This window comes from Pyxicephalus adspersus, chromosome Z (genome assembly GCF_032062135.1).
Source record: "Pyxicephalus adspersus chromosome Z, UCB_Pads_2.0, whole genome shotgun sequence".
NCBI classification, from domain to species: domain Eukaryota; kingdom Metazoa; phylum Chordata; class Amphibia; order Anura; family Pyxicephalidae; genus Pyxicephalus; species Pyxicephalus adspersus.
This window is the reverse complement of record NC_092871.1, coordinates 51,151,458-51,174,119: the sequence shown is the minus strand read 5'-3', so window position 1 is coordinate 51,174,119 and position 22,662 is coordinate 51,151,458. Positions and strand designations below refer to the sequence as shown.

Sequence of the window (22,662 nt, the reverse complement as noted above, 5' to 3'; positions counted from 1 at the left end):
CCAAAAACGAGATATCTTTGAGCATTCCCACCAAATATGAAGCATTGTCCCCCTATGCGACAGGCATCGCCAACAGCGATCCGAGTTTGTGGGAGATATTCTATGCATATCCACAGGACAATAATACCATCTAGACAAAATTTTATAGTTAACCTCCTGGGCTTTACATGTCAATGCCAGCTTGTGTGTGAGGGTAAACGATATTTCCCAATCATCTGCAGTTATGAGGTCAGTCAATTCCCTCTCCCAATATCTAGTGTATATAGGGGCTATAGACTCAGGATTTTGTGTGAGTAGCTCGTATAGCCTTGAAACAATATGGGGAGGGCGAGCAGGTGAACTAACGAGCTGCTCAAATTCCGTCAAATTTCTTTGTAATAGGGATGGATCAGAAAAAAAAACTACAAAAGACATTAACTGCCTGTACGAAAGCCAGGATAGCAACTTACTTCTGTGCGGAAGGTCTAGGGAGGATAAAGGGGGGACCCGCCCGTTATGAGCTATATCCTTAAGGTGACGGTGTTCGGAAGCGGACCAAGATAAAAATTTGGCAGCCCTCCTTGACGGTGGAAATGATGGGTTATCGAACAATGGTGTCATGGGCCCCGGACTTGTAGACAATTTGCCCGATCTAAGGATAATATCCCAAATACGTAATAAATCCATAGTAAGTTGAGGTATGGGGGAGGTCAGCCGTAATAACGACCGGTCCCCACCCATGGCAAAGACTGGAGACAAAAATTCTTCCAACAGCACCCATTCCTTCAACTCCCGGCTGTGAAACCAGTCTGTCAGGCGCACTAAAACCGACGCCCTATAGTAGGAAGCAATATCAGGGGCCCCCACCCCTCCTCTACATTTGGGTTTAACCAATATGCCGAATGCCAATCTGGGGCGCTTCCTTTGCCATAGGAATTGTAAAAACAACCTCTGTATTTTACGCAGATATGCAGTTGGTAAAAATATGGGGACCGTTTGGAATATATATAACAATCTGGGGACAATATCCATTTTTAGAGTATTTATGCGAGCAAACCAGGAAAGAGGCAGGGAGTCATATTTCTGAAGGTCGGATTGAATTCTATTATATGCTTGGGAATAATTAAGTGAGAACAAAGCGGAAGGGTCCGATGGTATCATTATACCTAAGTACTTGATAGCATTAGGACAAATCTGAAAGGACATATTATTGTGTATAGAGGACAGTTGGGTCGAGTTTAAGGTAATATTTAGAAGTTCGGACTTGGAGTAGTTAACCTTAAAATTGCTGAGCAATCCGAATTCAGCAAATTCCTTCAATACCGAGGGCATCGTGACATGAGGGGATGTTATATATAGAAAAAGATCATCCGCATATAAGGGGAGTTTATAATGGCTATCTCCTATCTTGATCCCCTTAACATCCGGATTGCGACGCAAGGCCACGCCCAAATGTTCCATAACTAATGCGTAGAGCAATGGGGAAAGAGGACATCCCTGTCTCGTGCCGTTCTTAATTGGAAAAGAATCAGAGAGGGTGCCGTTGACCCGCACCCGGGTCCTTGGTGAGGAATATAAAGCAGCAATTCTAGAGACCATACTGGGGCCCAGGCCTATCTGACATAACGCTGAATACATAAACTCCCAACAAACCCTATCAAAGGCCTTTTCAGCATCTATGGACAGTAGGCACATAGGAGTACCCGTAGACTTAGCAAATTGGGTCTGAAGGATAGTCTTAATAGTATTATCCCTGGCTTCCCTTCCATAGATAAACCCAGTTTGATCCATATGAATTAGTGAGGGCATATGAGGAGATAATCTAGTGGCAATCAATTTAGAAAAAATGTTTGCGTCGACATTGATCAAAGAAATGGGTCTATAATTAGAGCAAACCGTATGGTCTTTGCCAGGATTAGGAAGGACCGTAATATGAGCTTCCAAACTCTGCGGAGGGAATGGCGTATCGACGGAGATGGACGCGAACACCTTAGTCATAAAAGGAACAAGATTAAGGGCATGGAGTTTATAGAACGGTGGAGTAAAGCCATCAGGGCCAGGGCTTTTCCCCGTCGGTGTAGCGCGTAAAGCGGCAAAGACCTCCTCCTCAGAGAACGGAGACTCCAATTGCGATATCAGCTCAGAGTCTAGTGTCGGAAGAGCAGTTTTAGTTATATAATCCTGCAAGGGGGATGGACTTGCATGGGCAGGGCGGATTTGATAGAGATCAGCATAGTAGTTAGGAAAAGTTTGTAAGATCTCCTTAGGTATGGATGTCAAGCCGCCATTAGCGGTCCGGATAGATGGAATATAAGTAGTGGAAGTGCGAGGGTGTAAGCCCCGCGCTAACAATCGGCCACATTTATCCCCATACTGGTAAATTAATTTGCGGAAGCGATCCCGGTGGCGTTGGTATGCTAGGTCGTACAGCTTCAGAAGGTGAGTCCTAGCAGCAGTCAGTTCTAAAAATACAGCCGGGGTCATGTTTTGTTTATGTAGGCATTCCAAGGAGCGAATTTTATCACAAGTAAGTGTAATATCCTGTAATCTGATCCTTTTAAGCCGAGTTCCTTGTTAAATTAGGACCCCTCGAACCACCGCCTTCATAGCCTCCCACTGCAAAGGTAGGGGAGTGGGGTCCGAAACATGATCCCCTATAAAATTGGTGATCGCTTCTAAAACCACCTTCGCACAAAGAGAGTCCTCGAACAGGGAGTCATTACACCTCCAGGTCCATTCTCTAGGGCCCATTTGAGGCATCTGGAGTGAGAGGGATACTGAGGAATGATCGGACCAAGGACAAGAATCTATAGAGGTAACAGGGTTCCAATCAAGTATAGAGTGGCTCGCCAAAATATAATCTATACGGGAGTACATGTTGTGTGGGTAGGAGTAAAAGGTATTATCTTTGGTGTTGGGATGCAGAGTGCGCCACACATCTGTTAGTCTAAGATCGTGTATTCTAGAACGAAGGGAGTTCAATTTAGAATAGGATACCGGGGTTTTCCCGGTGGAGGTATCAATCCGGGGATCCAGAGCACAATTCAGGTCGCCGCCCACTATGATAGATCCCTCGGCGAACCCCTTCAGAGTTGCCAGGTACTGTGTGAGAGCCACAGTGGGTTGATGATTAGGTGCATAAAAAGAGGCCAATGTAAATTTCTTATCCCAAAGAGAAATTTTGAGGATCAGAAATCTGCCCTGTGGATCGGAGCAGGAGTCAAGTATCTGGACAGGCAATGTTTTATGGAAAGCTATGGAAACCCCCTTAGTTCTAGACTCAGGATTGGAGCTGTGACGCCAAACAGTTTAATAACGATTGCAGAGAGAGGGAAATCTAGTAGAGTGGAAATGGGTCTCCTGTAGGAGTAGGATGTTCACTCTCGCTTTATGTTGGGCATAGAGCACTTGAGAGTGCTTGTTCGGGCTATTAAAACCCTTCACATTGAGGGTGCGGATTCTCAAAACTTGTGTTGTTTCCTTTATTGAGGACATCAGGGGAAGTGGGTCAGGGGAGGGACACCAGACGGGCGAGGCGGGCTAAACCTCAACCGTGGGGTGAAAAACTAGAGCGGGATCCCAGAGATCCCAAATCACCGCCTGGTAAGGCAGCAGGCCTATGTGGGGAAAGTGTCTGTGTGCAGCGGGGGAGGCAAGCAGACAACCAACAAATATACCAACAGGTCCCGCCTGGGGGAACCCACAAAACCAAAAACAACATAGAGAATGAGCAATTCCTGGGCATGCGCCCAGTAAACTAAACAGTCCTATGAACACATTAACTAAAATTTAGAGCATAAATCAAAAGACATCAGCATTAAATAGGCAATTTAACAAGCTCCTGACAAAATAGTCTGAGGTATCGGGGATACAACATCTCAGGTCCCATAACAGGACCAACTAGAGGGGCGAGAGCAAAATAGCTTGCGCGCCCCCCAGTAGGCCCACAACATATATAACCACAGGAGCAAAAGGGCATGCAAGAATAGCCATCCAACTAACAGCAGAGTATGCAACGATAAATATTAAATAAATATCGCTCAGCATAGCTACCAATGAATGGAAGTCCCACTGTGGAGGAGAAACGTCTTGCACAGGAACATAAAGTCTCCATAAAAAGGCGGGCTGTTCTCTCGACCAAACACGGTATGTGGCAGGATAAGTTGATGTCAGAGGTATTCCGGTGATGCATAGTAGCCAAAGAAACACAAAAAATTAGGATGGCAATAAAAAGTCCAAGAACAGTGCTAAAGGTGTCCTGAGATCCCTAAAAAAACACAAAAAGAAAAATGTTGATGGCAGGTAGAAGTTCCAAGTACAGTGCTAAAGGAGTCCCGAGATCCAAGAAAAATTGTTGGCGAAGCCGAAGCACCTGGCTAGGTCGTGGAGCAAATTAAATTTTAATGTTAACCAACTAAATAAAACAGTTTTTCAGAATTTTAGTTAAACTAAACAAAATAGTGCCTCAGAATTCTAATCAATACTGTACACTCGAAAAGAAGCTTAATAGCGGATGGGCTGTCAGGATGATCATCTTTATGACTGACAGAAACAGCATCCTCAGCAACAGGAACAGCTCCATTTTATGGAGGAAAAGCAAGACCTAACAGCTGATTCTGGAGCACAGCACCATCAAAACAAAAACAACGCCTCCAGAAAACAGTGTAAATTTGAAAATGCGCTCCGAAATCCATGCTGGAAAACTGAAGGATCCGGATTATTGAAGGCCGGATTTTTGAATGTCAACTATATCTTAACATAGTCATATCAGGCTGTACCTGACCAGCCATGAGTAATGTCTTGTTTTTTCTTTTTTTGTTTTGTTGTTTCACCATGATCATTATGCCATGGTAAATATTATATAATAATTGTATAATAATATTATAAAGAATCTAGCATTCGAAAGTTTGGGGGTAGGTGTGAAAAATGCTCCTCAACACTAATCCTTAACATGACCCATGGGCAAACCCTCAAACCCTAAAACAAAACCAACTGCCTAATTAGTATTTTTAAAACACTCCCCCTAGCCTTAAATTCTAATGCTAAATTCAAAAGTTGGCTAAGAAAGGGTGATTTGGAGTATGACACAACTGAGGGTGATTGAGAAAATGGGCTGGCAAATGACTGAAAATGTGGAAAGGCAGTCAATCAATATGTTTTTGCATGGTTTACCAGAATTTTGTGAACTTTATTATATCTTTATTTAGAAGCTAGTGAACTGACTGCTCTTGTTGCCTAAAAACAGAACACCAAAGCTGATTTAAAAACAACCTTAAAATGCATAAATAGATTCCTTATCTTTAATTTATGATTTAGGTAAACACATTGACCCAAAAGAATTTCAGTGACTATTATCTCCATGATCAAATGGCAAAAGTGCTAAGCATAATTTTTAACTTTAATCCCCCCCACCCGCAGCTGATCAACCAGGTGAGCAAAATTCTGTGTGTTGCAACAGGGTAGTCAGAATCCTTTGCTGGTATAAAGAAAATGAAGTTCATGGCCTTGAGGTCACCACCCAGAATGTGTGATGAAACAGCTGTACCATGTGTATCACTAACTTCATATGTTAATTATTAACTTCATAGTCCTACTGTATTTTTTACTTTAGGTCCACAATTTCTTTTTGGAAGATTTTAAACTAATATTTAAACTAATATAAAGAAATTAACAACAGATCCGTCACTATTCAGTTTTTTAAGTAATCTTTTTTTAACCGTCCCCCCTCCCCAAAATACTAAAAATAAAAATGGACATATCCCCTTCTGCACTTCTGGTGGAGGATAGAGAACTGCCAGCTGATTTTTCAAAACCCTTAACTGTCAACCCCAGCTCAAAATACTCACTTTTTCTTTGCTACCCCAACACTCCATCTAGTCATAGTATTGGGAAGCAAGCGACACACTTCTTGAAGTGGAAAAACTGCTATGTGTGTAAGCTTTGGTCATGACCTGGAATTCACACATAACTTACTCCCTTTACTCAAAATGCAAATGGAGTATTAAGCAAGAATGTATAGGTGTATGAGCTATTTGGTGACAGATAGTTTAAAATGCTTCTTTGCATGCTTAAAGGGTTAACACAGCACAACATTCTAAAATAAAAAATAAAAAACAAAACTTCTCTGTAGATAGCCTGGTGCCTCAATGTCTCTGACTAATAGCTTTAGTTATGCAGTTGATATAAAAAGAACCTGTCACAGAGCTAAACATTGTCTGCAACTAGCATGTGTTCTGACACTAAGCAGAGGGCTACATCAACCATTGTTAATCTTGGATCCTCAACAAACAAATGATTATTTGTTATTCTTGGCAATAAATTGTTAAAAGATTGATCTCATGGGATTCACCCCATGGGGTGCATTTGAATTGGAAAAATTGTCAAAGGATCTCCCTTGTTGAGTGATTAATCTCCTGCTCCCAGTGAACATAAATGAGCGATTGTTGAGAGAATAATCTCCTGGGATTGCAAAGGGAGAGCAAAGAAAGAGGTTTGAAGCTCAAAAGTTGTGGGTCAGAGTATAATGTGTTCATATGTATTAAATTCATACATACCAACTTCATACATATACCGTATTTTTCGGTGTATAAGACGCTCCGGCGTATAAGAATTTTAATGTTTTAAAGAAAATTTTAAAGGAGGAAAATCTAGAAAAAAAAGATTCTGAAAGATTACTCCCCTTCTGATCACTCATGTGCCAATTTATCCCCTTCTGATCACTCTGTGCCAATTTATCCCCTTCTGATCACACTGTGCCAATTTATCCCCTTCTGATCACTCTGTGCCAATTTATCCTCTTCTGATCACTCTGTGCCAATTTATCACCTTCTGATCACCCTGTGCCAATTTATCCCCTTCTGATCACCCTGTGCCAATTCATCTTCAGCTGACTGGGGACCTAGCCACCTGATGAGTAGATCCAATTCTTCTGCAGCAGTGATATCTAGTTCGTTTATTGTGGCCTTAAAGGTGAATTTCCAGCCTCTGTAATTTTCAGGCTTGTCATCAAACATGGTGAGGCCCATCCTAGTGAGTTCTCTGCGAAGGATGTACTTGGCAAACTGCGACATGTCTGTGTTTTCAGACTTTGGATTTACAATTGCAGGCGGGACTAAGTTAGTTGCAGTAGCTGGTACATTGACGTTGGGTAGCTTGGGCACATGAGATGGTGCTAAGGCGTTTAACACTGGAGCTGGTGTACAGTCCAAAGGTGTGTTGGTTTGTGGCTGTAAAATAGTGGATTGGTTGGAGAATGGCAGGTTAGTGCGATAGTGTGGTAAGTCATTTCTATCTGTCCCTGTTTCTGCCACTTGAGAAGGTGTAGTAGATGAAGAGGAAACACTTTGGTTGAGTTCTTTAGCTGCTATGACAGACTGATGGAGTCTTAAGGAGGTCTGTGATGAAACTGATGCATAAGATGTAATAGAGTGATTGCTACTGGCACCTCTTTCATTGACACTTACAGCCTGCTCTAAGACTCTTAGTCTTGCCATGTCTTTGGCGTGTTCACATTGTTTTTCAAAAAGTTCCATTTCTGCTCTCTTCCGTGCAGCCTCAGCTTCCATCTGTGCAGCCTCACCCTCCATCTCTGCTTTCTTCTTTGCAGCCTCAGCTTCCATCTCTGCTTTCTTCCGTGCAGCCTCAGCTTCCATCTGTGTAGCCTCAGCTTCCATCTCTGCTTTCTTCTGGGTGAAAGTTGCCTGGATTTTAGAAGCTTCTGCATCAGCGCGGGCTTTGATGAGCTGTTGGCTGAGAGTAGAAGATGTTGATCTTAAGGATTTGGAAGATCGTGTGGAGCGCTTAGAAGTTGTGGAGAGATGGGATCTGGATTCATGGAGATGTGCGATTTTTACATCTGTTTTTGCCTTTGTTTGTAATACTATCATCTCTTTCAAGATTGAGCTCATTCAGTTCCTGTAATTCTTTTAAGGAATTTTCTGTGTTATACCGCTTTAAGAGACCAGCATATTTAGCAGACAGTCTTTGGTAATTCTCATAGGCAGCATTCAATTGCTTAACAGCGCCCTCTAGGTGCAATACCTTATGAGTTGGTTGAGTCAGAGCTGACATACATTCAATAGTGTTCGACCATGAGTGGTTGATGTTCTGCTGCAGTTCTTCCCTGTCAGCCTCAGTTCTCTTGGACTTTCCAGGTTGGTTTTACTGAACGTTTTTGTTTTATGTGGCTTTGAGGATCTGACTGCTGATCTGTAGGAAGTTCAGATTCCTCAGCTTGTACATTGCCTTGCTGGTGCATTGTCATAACAAGCAGAGGGTTAAGTCACAAGGCAGGTGTTTACATAGAAATGTATCAATCTTCTGGCAGAGGGGAGAGGGTTGCCTAGGCAACCAGTGGGAGAAAGAGTAGAGAGAAGTTCAGAAAGGGCTGCTGCAGACAGAGTTTGGATTGACTTGCAGACAGAATGCATTGACAGTACAGACAGTCTATAGGAGCTGCTAATATTACAGTTGCATGAATAGTTTCTTCAATAATCCTGATCACTCTGTGCCAATTTAGCCCCTGCTGATCACTCTGTGCCAATTTAGCCCCTTCCCACTTACAGTTACCGTGCGTTTCTCTCCGCCCGGGGAACTCCGTTAGGGCAGAGATCAGCGTGCTTCCAGGATCATGGGGGCGCGTGTGCCGGCTTCTCCTCGCTCGGCTCTGAAGGAAGGAGGTGACACGCGCTGCAGCCAGGAGGAGAAGAGAGAAGAGGAGAAGCGCGCCGGATCGCGGTATCGGGTGAGTACCGGTATGTTCTTTTAATTATTTTTTAAAACTGTATTCGCCGTATAAGACGCACCCACTTTTCCCCCCCAGTTTTGGGGAAGAAAAAGTGCGTCTTATACGCCGAAAAATACGGTAAACAAAAAGTAAACAAAGTTTTGTGTGTGTCCCCTAGTTCTTTTCTAATTCACAGAAGTAGGATAGTTAAATTATATGACTGTATTTCCGTATACATTCCTGACGCGTTCCGCCCCGGTTGGGCTTCCTCAGGGGTACGTAACTGTATGCAATTAGTGGTCTAGATGTGTAGACATTACATACAAGAGGATTACAGGTTAGTAAAACAGGCTAAGAGTTAATGGATATCATTTGCTTAAAGTGGTAAAGATTTTTGTGATTAAATTCCATATCTTTTGGACATATCTGTGCAAATATAGATACTGATATATATGGGTATAGGTTGCATAGTAATGGGTATAACCCAAATTGTTAAAGTCAAACATTAAATAGCGAAAGGTTTAGACTAATAGTCTTATGGTACTTACAATTCAGGGGAGAATCATAGTGGAAAATAGTGCTTAGTACAAACAGTCAAAATATAATATATGTTCTGCCTCTCCAGTCTAAGCACTTACAGTGTGATCTCTGAAAACTTACAGTTGTGATGAGATGGCTATAACTGCAGTCTTAGGTGAATTGGCTGACAGTGACTCAATCCCGATGAACAGATGGATAGGTCAAAATATCATGCTGTGGTAGCTAACAGGAGCATGCAACTGAGATGAGAGTAAATGACAGAATAAAGAAGAGGGGAGGAGACAAGAGACTAAGCAGAAGCTAGGGGAAGAGAAAAGGGACACACATAATGAAAGGCAAACCATGCATGTGTAACATGACAATATATTAATAAAATATTAGAAAATGTACCTGACAGGAGGATCAGGGTTAGATTGTGAGTTTGAGTAGTTCCAGTATATGAACTTAGGGGAGTTACTAAATCATCGAATATAATAGGCTGAAATCGTTAGTTTGGAGGGTACTCAATAGATGGTAGAATACATATATAAGAATGTTGGTATGTGTATCAAGGGATTTATTGGATCATAAAGTTGATATTATTAAGATTATAAGGGTGAAATGAATTACCTACCAAGGCTTAAGGTGTGGATCTATGGTAGCAATATTACTAATATAAAGAAAGATGCAGTTGAAGTTGTTTAGGTATATGGACCTTTGTCCTATAAAATAAAATATATGTCAAGAGTTGGCATATGAGGGCGGGTCATACGGAGGACAGGGATGCAGCCAAGGCTGGAAGTTGCCTGAGTGGGAGCCCGGGCGCCACAAGAGGTGGCGCTCTGTTCCCCGTAAGTCTCGACAGCCAGCTGAGGGAATCCATAATGTTTTAAAAAAAGAGAGTAAAGTATGGCTGTACTCATCATCAAACCCAGGAGGGGTGGGGGTTGGGTATACTGAAGACAGTAGGTACAAAATACAATGCAAGTATGTATATGCATGAACAAAAAAGCCCAGCTTGTAGCATTAATGAGCAAATGTACAGAAACATATTAAATAAAAAATGTACAATATGAAATCATAGTTGACATAAGAAACTCCTATAAGGAACAATTAACATTTCATGGTATATATAATAGGAAAAAAAAATACCCTAGACCAACAACACTAGAAGTTACACATACCCAAAACAAGAAAAAAAGATTTCCCAGCGATTTATCTGACAACGCACAGGAACCTAAAAGAGTGCCTCCCTCTCCATCACCTACTCCTCTGAATCTACCCAGCTATTCATCCTTAACCCCCCCCCCCCTCCCCAATTTGGGGAGTCTGCTCAATACCACTACACCACTCCACAACACTTCCATAACTCTTTCAAACATCCCGCTCGAACCAACCTCTTCCAAACCACCACTTCGCACTACCCTCTAATCACACATATCCTTCCAAATTTCTCCACCTGGTACCTCCAATCACACCCCTATCATAAACACCCCGCCAGATAGAACCCCTACTCTGACATGTATTACAAAAACTCCATATATAGCACATATCCCATCTGCAGGCGCCATCCCCAAAGCCAAACAATCGTTTTTAGGAGTTCTTCATCAACAAATACCCTCTCCCATACAACAGAAGTACATCCTAGACCCTTACCTGATCAAAAAGAATACAAATCCAACAATCTAAAAATGATTAATCTATCATCATACCAGTTATCTGAAGTGGAAGTCCTCAAAATGGGTTTGTCTTTCTGCCCTTATCAACGCTTAGATAAATTTGAACTGATCAAAAACATTAACCTGTTTGCAAGAAATATTACCTTGAAAACCATGTTTGACAAACCTACGCAAGATCCCCTACCATTCCAACCAGATTTATACAAGAACCTTAATACACAAGACAGAATCATGAAGGACCTATATCAATTACTTATGGAGAATGACCAACCATCATTCACCAATCCAGACACCGCTCCATCACCACCTACTAACACGATTACTTCAAAAGAAACCCAAATCTACCTTCTTCCCTCCCATTACGACCAATCTTCACATCTACACGTATGTGAACATCATCACAGAACATATCCTTCAGAGTTTTTTTCACAATCTTTACCATATAACACCAACTTCACATCAGCTCATTATGAAGCCCTGGATAGCCTTAAACATGCACAAAACAAACATAAAACCCTCTGATAAAGGAGGCAATATTTTCATTTTAAACACTGAACACTACAAACAAATTTGCTACCAAATCCTGGATAACAAGGACTGGTATCAAGAAATCTCCAAAGATAGAATCATAGACTTCTATCATGAATATAATGACATCATTTTAAACGCCTACACTAACAACATTATTAATTCTAAAACTAAAGAATACTTGTCCAATAAGTATCCTATATTATCCACATTTTATGCTATGCCAAAAGTCCATAAGAACCTTTTACACCCCACTGAACGTCCCATTATTTCTGGTATTGGTTCACTTACAGCCAACGCAAGTGAATTAATCCACACCTATCTTCGTCCTCTAGTCACTAATCTCCCTTGATACCTACAGGACACCAATGACATTTTGAAATCTACACACAATATAAAAGTCTCTCCCCACACTTTAATTGTTACAATTGATGTGGAAGCTCTCTACAGTATTATCCCCCACGCTCTAGGAGTACGAACTATATCTAAATGCCTTGACGAAACCTACCCTGCTTCCCTCATCCACAACAACTTCATTACCACTCTCCTAACATATATACTTTATCGCAATATTTTCACCTTTGATGGCCATACCTACCTCCAGATACAGGGAGTCACTATGGGAACACGATGTGCTCCATCACATGCGAACCTGTATCTGGGGGTATGGGAGAATACTCTCCTTTTTGGACCCCAAAACATCCACGTATAAACACATTCTCTTCTGGAAGAGATATATTGATGATATTCTTTTGGACAGGCCCCATACCTAAACTTATATAATTCTTTAACTCTATTCAATTTAACACATTTACCCTTAAATTTACAATGGAACATAGCAACACCCAACTACTTGGGTTTCTGGATCTTTTCATCAGGATAGAAAAAAACAATATGGTCACCACTACCTTGTTCCTTAACCAAGTGAGACACAACCTTCTTTTCAAAGTAACTGACACTAAAACAACAACAACTCTACCCACATCTAGAATAATCACTAGATTCAACCGCAATCATGAGTTTATTTACAATACTCTTATTCAACATTGGCATATTCTCTACTCAGATCCTAAAATATGGAAATTCATTGGCAAAAAACTTCAAATTACTTATCGTCGATCCAAATCACTGAGAAAACACCTAGTCTCAAGTCACTTTCATCAACTTTCACCTTTGAGCTCTATTATAGATACCCCAGGTACCTTCAGATGTGAAAATTGCAAACAGTGCAACTGGATAAGAGAAGCACTTACTATCACCCTACACAATGGCACCAACTTCAGACCTTTCCACTTTATAGATTTCAACACCCCTGGCGTAATTTACTTGATCACGTGTATATGTGGAGCATTTTACATAGGGAAAACAAAACGCCTCTTCAAGAAACAAATCTATGAACATGAACACTCCACTGAAATTGGCAAAATCACCACGCCAATATGCCATCATGTAGGCATGAGACACAACTTTGATGTGCAAGCAACCCAATTCTTTGACCTTGATCATATCGCTAGTAGCCCCCGTGGAGGGGATTTAGATAAGAAACTGCTCCAAGTAGAATCCAAATGGATTGTCAAACTTCAAGCAACCAAACCCCAAGGCCTTAATGACACTCTCAGTTACAAACCATTTTTATGATTTGATCTCAAATTATTATCTAATAATCTCCTACATACCATTATTCCTTATTCCCCCTTTGCCCAAACCATCATCTACCCCCAACCTACTTTATATATAAAAACTAATCTTAGATGTATATACATACACAATATGTGCATATTTACATATATACATGACATATCCGAATACATACCCCATACTAAACCCAAATACATACTCCACAATATTTCCTATAAACGCATTATTGATTACCTTCGAACACATACTTTATCACCCAAACATTGGGGTTGAGGTTGTTTTGTTTTTTACTTATTATATATACCATGAAACGTTATTTGTTCTTTGTATGAGTTTCTTATGTCAACTATGATTTCATATTGTATATTTTTTATTTATTAATTTTCTGTACATTTGCTCACATATGCTACAAGCTGGGCTTTTTTGTTTATGCATATACACACTTACATTGTATTTTGTGCCTACTATCTTCAGTACACCCAACCCCCACCCCTCCTGGGTTTGATGATGAGTACAGCTATACTTTACTCTCTCTTTTTAAAACATTATGGATTCCCTCAGCCAGCTGTCGGGACTTACATGGGACGGGGCGCCACCTCCTCCACGGGCCCCCACACAGGCAACTTTCAGCCTGTGCTTGGTCGCAGCCTTGTCCTCTGTATGACTGCCCCCATAAGGGCGGGTCAACTCCTAGGCTCGGGGAAGCTGTATGATCGATTTCCCCGAGCACTAGCAGGAGCCCTGACAGCACGGAGAGGATTCTTGGCCTCTAGTCCTTCACACTGCAGGTGCGCGTGCTCAATTGGAGGCGCGCACGCCTGCAGCGTCACACAGTGGACAGAAGTCCAATTAAGACCTGCATAAAAGCGCACAAACAATCCTTACAACCCCTCTAGCGGTGCCTGACATGTCTGAATGCTTAAACCCTGACACCAACAGATGCTGGTAAGCTACCAACCTCCATATGATCCCATTTTCTTATGAAATATTTGTCACTATTTCCTTATCATCAATTCAAACTTTAAACATTCATTTACCACGTTTTATACTTTACCTCATAGGTGTACAATCTTCTCCTTTTCTATCATCACCCATAACATCGCCATTTATACCATTTAATAGTAAGTTATCTTATCCTCCCCACTAATTCCACTTTATCTACATACTTACCTTACGCCAACTCTTGACATATATTTTATTTTATAGGACAAACGTCCACATACCTAAACAACTTCAACTGCACCTTTCTTTATATTAGTAATATTGCTACCATAGATCCACACCTTAATCCTTGATAAGTAATTAATTTCACCCTTTCATATTAACAATATCACCTTTATTATGCAATAAATCCCTTGATACACATACCAACATTCTTATATATATGTATTCCACTATCTAGTGACTACCCTCCAAACTACCCATTTCAGCCTATTAAATTCAATGATTTAGTAACTCCTCAAAGTCCATATACTGGAACTACTCAAACTCACAATCTCTAACCCTGATCCTCCTGTCAGGTACATTTTCTAATATTTTATTAATATATTATATTTTTATTTTATATATGTTTAAGGTTTTACTGAACCATGTATAATGAATTACAATGTTACAGCCCACCAGTACTGTTAATCGGAACCATTTGTACTAAGCACTATTTTCCACTATGATTCTCCCCTGAATTGTAAGTGCCATAAGACTATTAGTCTAAACCTTTCGCTATTTAATGTGTGACTTTAACAATTTGGGTTATACCCATTACTATGCAACCTATACTCATATATATCAGTATCTATATTTGCACAGATATATCCAAGAGATGTGGAATTTATTCACAAATACCTATACCACTCTAAGTATATGACATCCATTACCTCTTAGCCTGTTTTACTAACCTGTAATCCTCTTTTATATGTAATGTCTACACATCTAGACCACTAATCGTATACAATGACCTACCCCTGGGGCAGCCCAACCCGAGCGAAACGCGTCGGGAATGTATACAGAAACACGGTCATATCATTTAATTGTGCTATTATTACCTTGTTTAGTGTAATACCCTACTTCTGTGAATTATAACAGATCTAGGGGACACACACAAAAGTTTGCTTACTTTTTGTTTATAAAAATAAAGTTGTTATGTTTAAATTTAATACATATGAATACATTATACTCAGACCCACAACTTTTGAGCCTCAAACCTCTTTATTTGCTCTCTTTTTGCAATCACTTGAATGTACTGCTACTAAAGAGGGTGGCTCAATAGTATATTCCACATACTTCTACAGGACAATAGGAAGTACCCCTATATTTTCCCCCCAATATCTGCAAGCCCAAATCTTTTAGGGGGCGCACGTTACCTTTAAGTACATTAAAATTGTCTGATGAGTGTCCTGGCATCAGCTCTCCTGCTGCTGGGAAGGGAATACCATCATTGTGTGCTCAATTGTGTGTCTCCAGAGGTCGCACTAACAGCGGGTCAGTGAGCAAGATACAGAATGTGTATATCCTTCTGACTGCACAGACAAAATCGGTGCCCATCTGTCTGTGCTCACCGTCATCAAAAACCAACCGAAGGAGATGTAAAGGTCTGTGTCACCCATGAGGCCTTATGTCAGTGCTGCTTAAGATGCAACTGGCCACAGACAGATGCCTATTACCCTGTGATTAACAAAAAATAAATATCTGCCGCACTTGAATATATCTGCCCTGCAGCCAGCTGTCATGACCAGTCTTACACAGAGCACTGAGGCATTCTGAAACTCATTTAAAAAAAATCCTTTAAAAAACAAAAATGCTTTATTAATTTAAGCTGACCATAAAAAAGGAATAATATAAACACAAAACTACTATCAATCCCTTGTGGATTTTTGTGTGATGGTATTCTCTTTGCTAGTAACAAAATATTAATGTTAACTTCCCCTTGTTGTTATTAATAATATTGAGATTAGGGTAAAAATACAGCTAGAATATAATATCCCTGATCTTTTTTTTTGCAGTCATTCTCTTGACACAAAGACACAGTCATTCGCTTGACACAGAGATTTTGCCAAATACTCCCACTTGTTTCCATCTTAAACACCAGTGGATTCCGTTACCAAGGAGACAGTAACAATATCTTTCTAGGATGCTGACAGTCTGAGTGTCTCTGTCCTCCCTCCCTTACTCTGCAGCCTGGGGAGAGATAGGGGCTGTAAACACAATGCAGCCATGCAGGAGAATACTGCCCATTATCAATAATAATGTGCAGTCGCCCACAAGTTTTTTTCTCGGAAATTATTTACTTGCATATAGGTAAAACATTACCTGTATTATCCTTGTATCACAGGTAGCCAAACCTATGGCCCATCTAGGCTGCTGTATACTTTGTATTGTCAGCCATCCAATTTTGATGTTAAGCAAAGTGTCTGCATAGCAAACCAGAACTCATCTTCCTTTCCACACATCCATACTGAGCACAAACAGCCAGGTTTAATTGTTGGACTTTCTGTTTTGAGAAGAGGCTATTGTGTGAGTAAAGCCTAAACTGCAGGCTTTGTTCATAAATACAGAACAGCTTTCTTTTACATGTGTACATCAAGTTTTATACAATTAATGCTATTACTAGCAAACCTTAAAAAAAAAAGGAAATCACAATCACATTTTTATTTTAAACCTATTTAACCCCAATTGGGTTTTACTACCTTCTTCTCTTAGCTTTCTCACTGTGGAGAAACAATATCTATTTATTTAAATCACAATCCATCTCTAAACAAATTGGGGAAAATATACCAAAACATTTTAATTAAAAAGTGTACCTAAACTCAGAATTTTCACTTTACATAAAAGGGTAGACAACTTTTTTATTTAAGGTAAAAATGCTGTTTGCTAGTGTTTTTTTTTGTGCAACACCTTTTTTTAAAAAAAAAAAAAAAAAAAAAAGGATGCAGCACCACCCCCTAATTGAATAGGAGCGCAGAGCCTCCTGGGATACCTACGTCACGCATCCCAGGAGGCTCTTGGCTGCTCCTTTCACCAAAAGGGAAAGAAATTGTCGATCTCAAGCATGCAAAGTGAGATTGGCAAGTTTTTTTCCCATCTATGTCATCCGATCATGCGCCAGGTGAAGTAGGAAGAAGAACCTGGAAGAAGAGGAGAAGATGGCGGCGCCTAGCACCCTGTCCCAAAGACAGATAATGAGACGACTCAGTACCTGAGGTACCCTCTGGATGCATCGAATGCTTTGCAGGATTGAAGATAAGTTTTTTTTTGTTTGTTTGTTTTGGGTCGTTTTTGGGTTTACTCCCTCTTTATTACTAATTCAGTATGCCAATCCAACATACTATGGTGTGCACACAAGGCTTATATGAGGGGTATCCTTATCAAACCTAATAAAAAAAAAGGGGGGGGAAGAAGGAGGCAGTCTATAGAAGAACTTAAAAATAAAATAGAAATAGTAGAAACCACCAACAAATCCAAACAAACACTTTAATTTTTGAACAAATTATATAAATACAGAACTGATCTTAGAAATTTACTAATTGGAGAGCATGAAAAGTATTTCCAAAAATTAAAATTTAAATATTATAGTCAGAGTAATAGAGCCAGTAAGATATTAGCTAACCAATTAAAAAATAAACAAATCCAAAACCAATTATCACATAATAAACACCACAAAACACAATAATTGATATACCACCCTTGGTACAGTTGATGCATTCACTGAATATAACAGCACAATATACAGTCTTGACAACGATCCTAATACGTTTCAACCATCTGAATTACATGTTGAGAAATTTTTACAATTCATAACTCAAAAATTAAATGAGCAACAAATGAATTTGTTAAACAAACCTTTCACAATGAAAGAAATTAAGAATGTAATCCGTAATCTTCCTCATAATAAAGCACCGGGAATTGATGGCTTTACATCTGAATATTACCAGACATATGCTAATAAATGAACACCCTGCCTAGTAGAAATCTACAATGTTGCTGCTCAGTCAGGATCTCTTCCAGCAGAAAAGTTAGAATCTATAAGTATCACTCTGCCTAAACCAGGTAAAAAGTCAGATATGCCTCCAAATTTCTGTCCGATCTCACTATTGAACACAGACACACAGAAACAGAAAAAAAATGCACTGGCAATGAGTCTAGTAATTAAAACATTTTTACAACCGAACTAGATGTATGCTTAACAAGTAAAATAGAAACTTCTAAAATGCCCAAAGTACTCCTTACTTTGGATGCTGAGAAGGCATTTGATAGAGTTAATTGGCTCTATCTAAAAGCAGTATTGAAAAAGTTTGGTTTCCAAGCAGGCATTGCCTTGGCTATTTTAGCATTATACTCTGCACCTTCAGCCAGAGTTTTCAACACACGTATTATGTCTAATAAATTTGTTGTATCAAATGGGCCAAGACAAGGGTGCCCCTTATCACCCATTTTATTTACATTGCTTATGGAACCTCTAGCTAAATCTATTAGGATTAACCCTAAAACTAAAGGCATTACCATTGGTTCTAATACACATATCATTGGGCTTTTCGCTGATGATGTAATTCTGACTCTCTCAGATCCAAGCACATCTATGGAAACACTACTAAAATTCAAAGAAGAATTTTGTAAAGTATCTCTTTATAAAAATAAATTGTTCTAAATGTAATGCACTTTAAATTGCCATCCCACAGGATCAATTTGAGTACTTGAATACTTTGTTTTCTTCACCGTTCAAATGTCAACTTGTTTTGTTACATCTAATTTATTTACTTCCCCAGAGCTGCACTAAAATTTACTCAACAAATATCTTCATTAAATAATAACATCACCATACATTTGTGGCAGAGATATTTTTTTACTGATGTTATAAAAAGGAAACTAAACTGCACATTGAAAAAACAACATGGGGGTGTAACTTTGATAAGGAAATGCAGAATTCTTAATACATCTTAATGGGGCTTGTGCTGCTTTAGCATTGGGTGTTTATGGCATACTCCTAGATTCAAATTTGTATTTTCTATATAAAAAAAGCACCATCAGGAGGTTTGTGCAATTCCAATTCCTTGCATTGGATGAGCAGCTTATTAAATAGCTTTTAAATGTTACTGGTACAGAGCCAGCTCGAGGTATAGTAATGCCCAGTGAACAGTTTACTAGCTGCCTTATGGTGTGACCAAAGCTAATAAAGCTGGAATACATGCATGTCAATGGTTTCAGCTCTGCACAATAAAATAGGGGCTTACTTACAGTGCAAAACCTCTCACTCTCAGAAAATTGGTTTGCAGGGCAGAGGATTATAAAAAAAAACTAATAAAAGTAATTTTTCTCACAACATTTATCCATAGTTTTGGGAAAAGCAGAGAAGGGTTAGAACCTCTGTGGGATTTCACTCACTATCTATGTATAATGCACAACGGGAAGGGAGTGGAAAACAGTGAGAAAAAATCTGTCATGAGAACAGTTGACCACCATTGGAGGTTTTCACATCATTTCCTGTGCCAAGGACAAATAAAAATGTTGGACTTTTCATCTTTTATATAATTTTCATGACAACAGTAGAGAAGCAGCTAGTGCTGTAACCATCCTCAGGCTTTAATACTGTCCAAATTACAGACCTGAAACAAATACTATATATAGATCAGGAGTCCTGAAATGGGTGTGGCTTGTTCCAGGTTAGGGAGTCAGAAATTACTGAGTTTAGAGACAAGCAGCAAAGCAACCTTTACTGTTAAGCAGTCCCTCATTGTTTACAAGAGCAAAGTAGCATGCCGAACAACAAGCACAACACTGTCAAGTAGTGAAGGCAGGTTCAAAAAGTCTTGGTTACAGCCACATCATCTTTAGTACGAAGCATCCATATTAAAAAAAAAAAAAAAAAAACAACAACCACCTAACTTTTATCATTTACACACAGACATTTACATGGATGTATGCCAGAAAACCACATAAGCCCAATGGAGCCTTCACAACTGCATGCAACTGCATATATCTTGACCAGAAGTGATCCAGAGCACAGCCCAACAAGGGTTTATATTTACAGTGGTACCTCGGTATAAGTCCGCTTTGGAATAAGTCCAACTTGGTATAAGTTTTCATGTCTTTGGACATGAAAAATTTTGCTTGGTATACAACCTTTGTGCTAGAACGTGTATGTGTCAAAATGAGTCACAACACCGCACGCTACCCTTATTTACCTCTCTCGAGACAAAACTCTCTGTGAATTACATAACTCATCCTCCTTCCTTCTCAGCACCATCCTAGTAGGCACTCTACTATTCTCAGCTAGGTAAAGTGAGGTTAAATTTTCTTTTATTTCATCTAATTGTTTTTGTATTTATGTATTTTAATATTAGGCAGTGTTTAAATTATTTCATACAGCCCCATCAATGTATAATATGCCAATAACAATAGAGTTTATTTTATGGGAACAGATTAATCATTTTCTTTTTATTTTTTATGAGAAAAATTTGTTTGGTATAAATTCAGGGATCTGGAACGGATTAAAAACTTATACCAAGGTACCACTGTATTTTGGCCATCAGTAGTATGAAGGCAGCAGAAAGTAATTATTTCACATTAAAAAGGAAATTTCTGTCCTAAAATAAAAGATGAGAACATTTCTAGGAATCAAGTGGGTTTCCTGCCAAGTAAGGCAAAAGGGATTTCTGCAGCTTAATTAAGAGCTCTGTCTATTATCCCAAGTGGATTCTACACAGAACTGTCCCATCACACACTTACTCTACCTCTGCTATAACTGATTATACAGCATATGGATGCAACAATATAAATATATTATTTCTGAGTTACATTTAAAGTGGACCAGCTATTACATGACAAGACCTCATTAAAACAACATTGAAAGGCTACAGCATAGACAGCAATCTATAATAATACTGACAACTGCATACCTCTCACTCCAGTCACCTTTAGGGTCTGTGGGTCAATGGTATCGGTTTGAGAGGCTTCGGAGATAATTCAGAACTTATAGACTGGTACAGTTGAACTGCAAATAACCTGCTACAAAAAGGTTTTGTATTCCCATAGACTTGTATGTAAATGCGAAACCCATCACTAACACCAACTAAACTGATAAAAATATTATTGAGATTGCCTATTCATTGCACAAGGTGTATTTTTACTGCCTCTGGAGAACTCCAATCTGTATCATCACTGACCTCCGGCAGACTCTAAATGTTTACATTTAGTGTAAAAACCCCTGACATGGAATGTCATTCACAATAGAACAGATGGCATTTTTCATACAGTATGTAGACTGGCATATCAGTGGACATTTTTTCATTGGTGACTTAAATTAAAACAATTTTTTTTGTTTTATAAAAAAAAACCTCAGAGTAATTTAGAACAGCCATTGCCAATTAATATGAACTTTTAAAAAAAGATAAATACATTTGTAAAAGAATGATCTTCCTAATGGTGTCTGATGGGGACTGTGGAGGCTCTGATTCATTGATTAGCTCATGGTTAAGTGAAGTATTACTATTATTACTATTATCATTAGTTGCTTTATTTTTGGTATTACTAAAGAAATGCAAAATATTTGTTTGCCTTTTCTCACTCATTATGGGTTTATTTCATTTGAATTTCGGACCAAACAAGAAATGATAGGTAAACTATTTGATGCCATTAAATATAACACTTAAAGAAAATACACAGGTAAGGTCATACTTACCTAAAAGATCATCTGAGTAATAAACAAATAAAATAATTGAATGAGAATCAGTATTCGCGGAGCGGGGTGACAGTTGTAATGGTGAAAACAATGCGTATGGCTCGGCAACGGTTGGCTCATACAACTTCAGATTACCGTCCCTAGTAAAGTTCCTAGATTTAGTGTAATAGAAAGGCGAAAATGTCATTCAGAATATTAGAATTATTAGAATATTATTTTTGTTTTATTATTAATAAACATAAAAATTGCAAATAATGTTCTGTGGTTGGTTGGTGACCACTGGTTTAGGAGGAAACCTGTTGTCACTTTCTGCAATCCTGGGGGTCATTAGTGAAGAAACTCATATTAGAATAACAAAATAATGTATTCTATTCTATTTTCAGCAGTGCTGTGCAGAAGGTCACGTCTGAAAACTCAATACCATGACAAATCCAGGTCCCTGCCGCTTTAATCAGGTAAACTGTGATATATGGTATTGCGGTTTACTAAAAATAAAGACTTGGGTGAATTCTGATTGCTACTTTGACAAGAAAATTTGTTTTAACCTGCCTAGCAGTTCATTTCTTTCCGCTTTTATATGTCTAAAAGCGGTACATTGTTTTTCATGAAAATTTATTTTACAGTATAATATAATAATATGAGTATAATAAAGTTTGAAACACAAAATTATGTAAAAACAATAAATTGAATAAATTAAAAAAACTATATATTTAAAAAAATTTAAATTTAAAAACAAAGTTACACATTATACTCATACTATTTTACATACTGTAAAATAAATGTTCTTGAAAACAATGTACTGCTTTTTACACGTAAAAATCCAATGTATTGCATTCAATACAGTTTTTTTGTATTGAATGCATTACAATTGGATTTTGAATTTCCCGCCCCGCCGGCAACGCACACACGCACCGACGTCACTG

The 22,662-nt window shown here is 39.0% G+C and overlaps 1 protein-coding gene across 5 annotated transcripts in view; it reads right to left on the bottom strand.

The window, feature by feature from the left end:
• RALGPS1 (Ral GEF with PH domain and SH3 binding motif 1) overlaps positions 1-22,662 on the bottom strand; it is a 380,912-nt gene that overhangs the window by 339,943 nt on the left and 18,307 nt on the right. Inside the window, exon 1 of one of the 5 annotated variants that reach the window (XM_072431081.1) lies at positions 4,033-4,216. The exons of the other annotated variants lie outside the window; for them this stretch is intronic. The gene's annotated coding sequence lies outside the window, so the exon portion shown is untranslated. Of the gene's footprint in view, positions 1-4,032; positions 4,217-22,662 lie in introns of those variants that run through there. 5 annotated transcript variants of the gene reach the window in all.